Source organism: Petromyzon marinus, unplaced genomic scaffold (genome assembly GCF_048934315.1).
Source record: "Petromyzon marinus isolate PM22_M1 ecotype Great Lakes invasive population unplaced genomic scaffold, UKy_Petmar_22M1.pri1.0 PM_G_Scaffold_119, whole genome shotgun sequence".
In the NCBI taxonomy this organism is placed as follows: Eukaryota; Metazoa; Chordata; class Hyperoartia; order Petromyzontiformes; family Petromyzontidae; genus Petromyzon; species Petromyzon marinus.
The window spans coordinates 290,859-300,523 of record NW_027422672.1 but is presented as its reverse complement, the minus strand read 5'-3'; the positions used below and the strand labels follow the sequence as shown (position 1 = coordinate 300,523).

Here is a 9,665-nt window from a genome sequence, read left to right as displayed (position 1 = left end):
GCGAAACTTCGCCGCCTCCTCCGCACCGGAGTCTGGGAACGCTGCGCGAGCCGCCGGGAGCCGCTGTGGGACGCTCGGGAGAGACGGGCCGGAGACGGGCGGGCGGGCGGGCGGGCGGCAACACCGGATCGCGGCCTTTCCTTTTTTCTCGTCCGCAGATCTACAACTCGGGCATCGACATCGTCGGCGTCGGGGTGGCCGCGCTCGTGGGCGACGTGGCGAAGGGCGACTGCTCCGTGAGGCTCCGGCGCGTCTCCGCGGGCCTCGGCCCCGTGATTGGGTGCATGGTGGTCTGCGGGCGGTGCAACACGGAGGACGTTTCAGTGGTACGGGAGGCGACGCTGAACGTGACGGTCGTAGGTGAACGGAGCGAGCGGCGTTTTGGGGGGACCGTCCGATCACGAAGGGCCGCTTGGCAAAAGATGGGTGGGTGGGTGTGGGTTGGATTTATTCTAGATTTGAAGGGGACTCCAAAAACCTCAACGGTAACTCCACCCAACCCCGGTCAATTAAAATCCAAAGGGGCATCCTCTTAAAAAAATCCGTCCCCAATAAACAAGGCACCGCCAGTGACCTTGAAACCAACGCCGGGACCATCCTTTCAACATCACCAATCCATATCGACGCCTCAATCTGGCTCACAATGCCTAAACTCCCGCCATTAGACACTTTTTTTTCCAAATGTTTTTTGCTGTGGTTTTCACACCTGATGATGATCGCTCGTGTTGCGGTCGAAACGTTGTGATTTTTTGTTATTTTTTGTTTTTACCTACGTGACTTTACCGAATAGAACCAAAGAGTACGGGTTGGTTTTATATATCTACGGGAACCTTTTTGGCGGTCTCACAATGATGACGAAAAGAAGAGGCTGCTTTTTTTACCCCTTTCCGTTCGTCACGTCCTGAAGATGTTGCAGACGCCACTGTCGCCGTCTGTTGAGCTTGGGACTCTCGGTCCAAATTAGGCGACCGGACACACGGGTACCCGGTTTGTTCGTATCTCTGAAAGTTCCTAGTAGGACGTTCGTAAGTAGAGGAGTCCCTGTGATCAATTATTATAATAATATAAATTATCTTCTTTGGTTCTTTTGGTAAAGTCACGCAGATTGAGAATAAAATAATAAATTGATAAAATAAAATAACACAATAATATTTTATTCTCATTCTACGTGGTGACTTTACCGAAAGAACCAAAGAAGATGAATGCTTGCAGTCACGAAAGCTTTAAATCGAAATATAAATTATATTTGTAAATTCTGATATCGCGCTTACCATCTATACACGCGAGCATAACGACTCCCCCCACCGCCCCCCTTTAACGAGGATTCCTTTAGCGCTCACTTTTCCCAGGGGGCCGCACCTCGAGCACTAAGGGAGGCCTGCCTGCAGTGTACCGGTGGCGTGCGCGCGAGGGGAGAATTCTCGTGTAACACGATTCACGCGGGCCCGAGGGATGAAGCCGGTGTCATCCCGTGCGACGGCCCGAGCGGGGAGCGCTACGCTGCTGCTGCTGCTACGAATCTGGCGGCCCGAGTTCGATTCCCGTTCGCGGCCAACGCCGGTGACGGTGATTTGATCCGGCGTCGGCCTGAAACGAGTTCCCCGGTGCGGTTTGTAAACACCGCCGCTGGGGAGACAAAGGCGAGCCGGGCAGGCGTGGTGCTGGACACCCACCCTGGTGTGGCGTGCCAGCTTCCATTGCCGCTGCTCGCTAGCGGCACTTGACCTAACCGTCTGTCGAGGCTACGCCTTTGATACCCTTGAGCGTCCTGCGTGATAACGTCGCACGTTTTGGTGCACATCGGTCGACCCCACGGCGCCTGCTGCTGGGTCTGTCCCCGTGACCTACCGCCAGTCTTCAAGTGCGCCGAGCCTGGCGACAAGCGCCATGTTGTTGTTGTTGTTGTCGACGCCCTTAGAAGAGAGCGTGCGGGGTTAGAGTGATAACGGTGAAGATGCCCCCCCCCTCCCCCCGGTGAGCCGTGTCCAGGCAGTGCCACGTTTTAGCGATTGATCCTCCTGCCTGCCTTGCCGCAGGCGAAGTTTCAAGTTTTTTTTTCATTTCATTTTATCGGGCGCGGCCCTGCGAGCCGCGCGGCTCTCAGGTCGGGTGCAGCAACAACAGCGAACGAACAAAACGCGAAGCCGCGTTGAGCCGGTGGCGCCGCGTGCCGGTCTCACCGAGCCCCTTCTCTGCCGCCGCCCCGGTTCTCTGTCAGCCCCGCGGCGGCGCAGTGGCGACGCCGCCTCTGACCCCACAGCGACCGCGCCGCTCCCCTCGCCCACGAAGGGGACGTGGCTGGTGGCGGCGGTGGTGGAGGCGGTGGCGGTGGCGACGTTGACAGCGCTGGGCTTGGTGGCCGGGGCTGCTGCCGTCGTCGCCGCGTTCGTCTGCAAGGTGCGCTGAAGCCCGCCACCTGTTCTGTATTTTGAATTTGTGGTGTCTCTCATCATCACGGTGGCTATGAGATGTTAACTACCTCGCCCGGTATGCAGGAGGTCATGGGTCTGACCCTGATGTCTGCTGTACATTTGAAGTCTGCGTCTCTCTCTGTCTTTCTAAACACGAGATTTTGATCCTGTCCATAGTAGAGTTTGTTTGGGTGAGATCGTGTAAATATAAATGCTCTGTCGTTAAACCCGCCATCACCTGACACAGCCAATTAGTAAGGTTTGTGTCACATAAACAAAACGTGCTAAGTAGTTACTCGTTTATCGTGTAGTCTATAGTGTACTGTACAGTGTAGTGTATAGTGTAGTGTACAGTGTAGTATGCAGTGTAGTCTATAGTGTAGTATACAGTGTAGTGTATAGTGTAGTCTATAGTGTAGTATACGAGTTCATCACATACCGTTTGTGTGTTGGAGCGTGAACCCACTACAACATTTACAATTATAGTGTAGTTTATAGTGTAGTGTATAGTGTAGTGTATAGTGTAGTATACTTGTTCAACACTAACTCGTTGTGTGTTGGAGCGTAAACCCACTGCAACATTTACAATTATAGTGTAGTTTATAGTGTAGCGTAGTATACAGTTTAATGTATAGTGTAGTGTATAAAGTAGTATACTAGTTCAACACTAACTGGTTGTGTGTTGGAGAGTAAATCCACTACAACATTTACAATTATAGTGTACTCTTTGGTTTTTTCGGTAAAGTCACGTATAAATAAGAAATAATGAAATAACATAATAGCGTACGACGTTTCGGTTGCAACACAAGCAGCCATCATCAGGTACAGAAGAGCTAAATTTACGAGACGGGAGACACATAACCTCAGGTGTATACACAGACACCCAAGTAGGGGGAACTAACACAGATACAACAGGGGACACAGAGAGAGAAGCATACCAGACAAACAGGGTTTAGCAAAATTTTTGGAAACCATGTAAAGCAACACAGTCGGTCGGTCAAAACACAAATAACGCATAGTCCAGTTGATCACGCTATTTCAAAAGATTGCTAAATTGCAAGTAAAGTATGAAACTCAAAATACAACAACAACCGCCATTCGCCACTAAGTGGCGGTGACGTCACCACGACGCTTGTGCCAGGCTATGTGCACCGTGAGGCCACGTGAAGTGTCGAACGCCCGCTGGCAGGAGGTCACTGGGCAGACCCAGGTGCCACGGGTTGACTGACTGAGATGACTGGCTGATGCACCACCTGTGCCACCTACTGTGCCAACCTGCTGTGCTTTAGCCACCCGGCGCTCCGCTCGTTGTTCTGAGCGTCGCTCCTCCGCCCTCCGTTGTTGTTGGAGGGCGACTGCCTCCAACTGCCCAGTAGCATCCTTCACGAGCCTCCTCCACAGAGGCCGATCTTGACACCGCTGGTACCAGTCATCGGCAAGTCCACTCAGCTCCACGTCCTCCTGTACCACATCACTCCATCTCTTCTCTAGCCCGTGCCGCGCCCGCTTAGCCCCCTCTTCTTCTTCTTCTGGCACTGCAGCCTCAGCAGGGTCATCCTCACTTTGTGCCACGATGTTTTCCTGGCTGAGGGATTTTCCCTCCCCCAGGACCTCACAGAAATGCTCAGCAAATCTGCGAACCTGTTCCTGGGGGTCGGAGATTGGATCACCGTTTTTTCCCCTAATGATGGTAATAGGTGTGGCGCTGCAGGTTACTTTTTTGATGGAGTTAAATAGAGATTTGTGATCACGGGCCACTGGGGCAGACTCCATCTCCTCAGCAACCCGCGACCACCACCCATCCTTGCAGCGCCTCACGGCTCTCCGAACCTCCGAGCGAAGGCTGTGGTAAGCCTCCTCATTCTCTGACGTGGGATTCTGTAGCCGATGACAGTGGGCCTGTCGCTTTTTCTCAACCATCCTGAACACCTCCTCTGTCAGCCAGGGTCTCTGGGGAGGTCTGGACCGCGTACCCAAAGCAGCCATTGCAGCTGCATGAGTCACAGTCCTAAACCTCGCCCATTTACCCTCGACATCAGGAGGAGTCGGGGACGATGCCAATCCCAGCCACAAGCGATGATGAAATTCTCGCTTGCAACTTTCATCAGATAACTGAGACCAGGCCACTTTATGTTGGAATGGGGTCCTGGGTGTACACCCACCACCGGAGTGGAAGAATGGCAGGCGCATCTTACAGATGACTAGTCGATGGTCAGAGGGCAGATCAGCTCCACGGTAGGTCCTGGTGTCAAGGACATGGGCTCGCATTCGCTGGTCCGTCACTATGTAGTCCAGCAGATGTTCTTGCTTGGACCCGGCATGCATCCATGATGTTGTATGGATGCGCCGATGCCCGAACAGCATGTTGGTAATTACAAGCCCATGGGCTGCACAAAAATCTAACAGCCTCCTACCGTTGTTATTGAGCTGATCTGGCCCATGCCCTCCAATCACTCCAGACCAGGTGCCAGTATCATGACCAACTCGGGCATTGAAGTCACCCAACATGATGACTCTATCCCGAGGGGCCACTTTAGCCAGCACCTGTGACAGGAGGTCATAGAAGGCATCTGACTCATCGGCTTTGCCTGCATCCCTCCACGGATGTTCATCTTCGGTGGGGGCATAAGTAACCACGACCATCATTCCTCGCCTCCGGTTGATGGGAAGGCGAGCCCAAAGTAGCCTGGGGCTTACAGCTTCCCACACCTCACCGCCACGCTCCCACGCCCCCTTCATTCTTTTGTTCAAAAGAAGACCCACACCCTGTTGTTTGGCAGTCTGCTGCCCCGAGTAGAGGACTGTCCACCCCTCATGGTGGCAGGAGCCAGAGCCGGTCCACCGGACCTCCTGAATGCCGCATAGATCCAGGCGGTACCGGTCCAGCTCCCGACAGAGGAGTGGCAGCCTCTCCTCTGCAGTGAGCGTTCGAACATTCCACGTGGCCACCCGTAGTGGCTTTTCGTTGTTTCTGGAGTAGCCCCGAGGGTAGGTATTCAATCTCCTGGCTCCGCCAATTGGGGTTTGGCCAGGAGACGTCATAGACGCCTGGCCCCCCGGGGCCTCCGGCACAAGCTTATTAGTTACATATTTCAGTTTAATTCGTGGTTTCGTGGTAATTAATTGAAGGTGGAGGGGTTACCAGCCCCTCGCACCCGTCCAGAGCCCCCGTTTAGCCCCTGTGGTGGACACATATGCCATGAGGGGAGGAGCCAATCAAAATTGGATCTCCCCCCACAGCACTGTCCACGACAGAGTTGCCCGTCCGGCACCGCGAGGAGGTAGGGGGTTGTTTTGCCGGACTCAAAATACAGACACACACACACAGACAACCAAGTGGAGCGAGCCAGCACAGAGACAAGGACACAGCAAAGCCGCCCCAAACAGGCAGAGAAGGCAAGGCTGAGTGACAATGGGACAAAATCAGCACGAGGCATGCACGGAGCAAAGCAGGGCGCTGCAGCACACAACATTTGTCTGTGTTGCTTTATATGGTTTCCAAAAATTTTGCCAAACCCTGTTTGTCTGGTATGCTTCTCTCTCTGTGTCCCCTGTTGTATCTGTGTCAGTTCCCCCTACTTGGGTGTCTGTATATACATCTGAGGTTATGTGTCTCCCCTGTCTTGTAAATTTAGCTCTTCTGTACCTGATGATGGTTGCTTGTGTTGCAACCGAAACGTCGTACGCTATTATGTTATTTCATTATTTCTTATTTATACGTGACTTTATCGAAAAAAACAAAGAGTAATCCCTGCAGTTACGAAAGCTTCAAATCAAATTATAGTGTAGTGTAGTATACAGTGTATAGTGTAGTCTATAGTGTACTGTACAGTGTAGTGTATAGCGTAGTCTATAGTGTACTGTACAGTGTAGTGTATGGCATAGTCTATAGTGTAGTATACTAATTCATTACTAACTGGTTGTGTGTTGGAGAGTAAATCCACTACAACATTTACAATTATAGTGTAGTTTATAGTGTAGTGTAGTATACAGTTTAATGTATAGTGTAGTGTATAATGTAGTATACTAGTTCAACACTAACTGGTTGTGTGTTGGAGAGTAAACCCACTACAACATTTACAATTATAGTGTAGTTTATAGTGTAGTGTAGTATACAGTGTAGTGTATAGTGTAGTCTATAGTTTAGTTTATAGTGTAGTCTATAGTGTAGTATACAGTGTGGTGTATAGTGTAGTATATAGTGTAGTGTATCGTGTAGTCTATAGTGTAGTATACTAGTTCAGTACTAACTGGTTGTGTGTTGGAGAGTAAATCCACTACAACGTTTTACAATTCGAGTACCTGGTGACATTTCACCGGTAACTACGACAACAACAACCAGAAACATCAACAGACCTGACGATGCTGCTTGCTGCTGCTGCTGTTGTATTTCGGGAAGCGTCAACGGAGTTCCGTGCGTTGTTGAGTTTATCTTCCCACCCTGCGCGTGATCTTCTCGTTCTCTTTCCTCCAGCGAGGGAGCGACGGAGCGTCCCAATCCTGGTTCCCGAGTGCCTGCTGATGAGTCACGCCGTCTCTGCCGAGTGCAGGTAGCCACCGCCACCACCACCAGCAGCTCCACCATCACCATTCCCAACACCACCACCCCCACCACCACCAGCAGCTCCACCATCACCATTCCCAACACCACCACCACCACCAGCAGCTCCACCATCACCATTCCCAACACCACCGCCGCGATAGTTTTGATGTAGTCTCTTTGTTTATCAAAGTTCCTGTGCCTGACACAATTGCAAGCATTGGAGATTTGGTCCAACAAGGGCTGAATCCTGATGTACCGGCCCTGGTGACACACTGCCTCACCAACACTTACTTCACCTGGAATGGAACATTCTGCAAACAAGTTGAAGGTACCCCAATGGGTTCTCCCTTATCTCCAATCCTAGCCAATGTTTTGCATGAACACCTTTGAGACGGATGCCGTCCAGGCATCCACCCTACGTCCATCCTTGCGGTACGTGGATGACAAATTCGTCATCTGGCCACATGGCCGACCAGCTCTGAACAGATTCCTCAACCGCATCAACTCTCCATACACCCAGACATCAAATTCACAATGGAAGTGGAAAAGGATGCCAAGCTACCCTTCTTGGATGTTTTAATCGAAAGGAGACCAGATGGCTCAATGGGACACTCTGTCTACAGGAAAGCCACCCATACGGATGCTTATCTAAAACCTGACTCCCACCACCATCCTTCCCAGAAGAATTCCCTCATCAAAGCTCTACACTATGGAGCTGGATGTATTTCCGACCGTCATCACCGAGCCAGTGAACTTGAACACGTACACCAAGCTCTCAAGATGAATGGATATTCAGACTACACAATCCGTAAAGCTATCACCCCAACCGTTGGGAAATAAACGTCTGAGGACCCAATTCAAAAACATCACCTTGCCATAGCAAGAGGTCACCAAAAATAATTAAAAAACAATGAGCAAACACAAAATGCAGGTTCGAATTAACACAGCACGTAAAATTCGTGATCTGATCGCATCTGTGAAGGATGTGATCCCTGACATGCAATACCCCAGCGTCTACAAACTAAGCTGTCGTTACATTGGGGAAACTAAGCGACGTGTCTCGGACCATTCTCGTGACCATAAGTCAGATCTGAAACACGGTAGGACCAATACCTCGGCCGTGTGCTGATCATTGTTTTAATGCGGTGGGCTCACACGACATTGATTTCTCTAAGACGAAGGTACTTTGCAACGGCATTGAAGGCAACAACCATCTACAGGCAACGATGACGATGGTAATTGTTGTTGTTCCATTGGAAACCTCATTTGCCAGTAACAAAATATGATAATTGTTTTTTTAGCCTTTTATCTGGCAACAAAACTGACACCTTTTTTACAAGGAGTCATGTTTACATTGACCACAATACCTGCGGTCGGAAAGCAACCAAAAAACAACAACTCTGATAATGTATGCACGAGGCTCTAAAGAAAGCTGTCTCGGGTGTGGACCAATCAATTTCAAGTACAGTGCCACATACATTATCAGAGTTGTTGTTTTGTGTTTGCGTTCCGACCGCAGGTATTGTGGTCAATGTAAACATGACTCCTTGTTAAAAAGGTGTCAGTTTTGTTGTCAGATAAAAGGGTAAAAAAAAACAATTATCATGTTGTTGTTGTTTTCCCGGCAGGAGAGGGGGAGGAAGTGGAGGTTTGGCCGATGAAGACGATGAGAAAGGGTGGGGAGAGACCGCCGGTGGGTGGGGAGGGACCGCCGGTGGGTGGGGAGAGACCGCCGGTGGGTGGGGAGGGACCGCCGGTGGGTGGGGAGGGACCGCCGGTGGGTGGGGAGGGACCGCCGGTGGGTGGGGAGGGACCGCCGATGGGTGGGGAGGGACCGCCGGTGGGTGGGGAGAGACCGCCGGTGGGTGGGGAGGGACCGCCGGTGGGTGGGGAGGGACCGCCGGTGGGTGGGGAGAGACCGCCGGTGGGTGGGGAGGGACCGCCGGTGGGTGGGGAGGGACCGCCGATGGGTGGTGGGGAGGGACCGCCGGTGGGTGGTGGGGAGAGACCGCCGGTGGGTGGTGGGGAGAGACCGCCGGTGGGTGGTGGGGAGAGACCGCCGGTGGGCGGGGAGAGACCGCCGATGGGTGGTGGGGAGGGACCGCCGGTGGGTGGTGGGGAGAGACCGCCGGTGGGTAGTGGGGAGAGACCGCCGGTGGGTGGTGGGGAGAGACCACCGGTGGGTGGGGAGGGACCACCGGTGGGTGGGGAGAGACCGCCGGTGGGTGGTGGGGAGAGACCGGCGGAGGGTGGGGAGGGACTGCCGATGGGTGGTGGGGAGGGACCGCCGGTGGGTGGGGAGGGACCGCCGATGGGTGGGGAGGGACCGCCGGTGGGTGGGGAGGGACCACCGATGGGTGGTGGGGAGGGACCGCCGGTGGGTGGTGGGGAGAGACCGCCGGTGGGTGGTGGGGAGAGACCGCCGGTGGGTGGGGAGGGACCACCGGTGGGTGGGGAGGGACCACCGGTGGGTGGTGGGGAGAGACCGGCGGAGGGTGGGGAGGGACTGCCGATGGGTGGTGGGGAGGGACCGCCGGTGGGTGGGGAGGGACCACCGGTGGGTGGGGAGAGACCGCCGGTGGGTGGTGGGGAGAGACCGGCGGAGGGTGGGGAGGGACTGCCGATGGGTGGTGGGGAGGGACCGCCGGTGGGTGGGGAGGGACCGCCGATGGGTGGGGAGGGACCGCCGGTGGGTGGGGAGGGACCACCGA

The 9,665-nt window shown here is 53.4% G+C and overlaps 1 long non-coding RNA gene across 1 annotated transcript; it reads left to right on the top strand.

Annotated features, from left to right (window-relative positions):
- Positions 1-2,241: 2,241 nt before the first annotated feature.
- Positions 2,242-8,668, top strand: LOC142909410 (uncharacterized). Its single transcript, XR_012932325.1, has 3 exons — positions 2,242-2,397; positions 6,886-6,961; positions 8,583-8,668. It is a non-coding gene; the product is annotated as an uncharacterized LOC142909410 (long non-coding RNA).
- Positions 8,669-9,665: the final 997 nt, after the last annotated feature.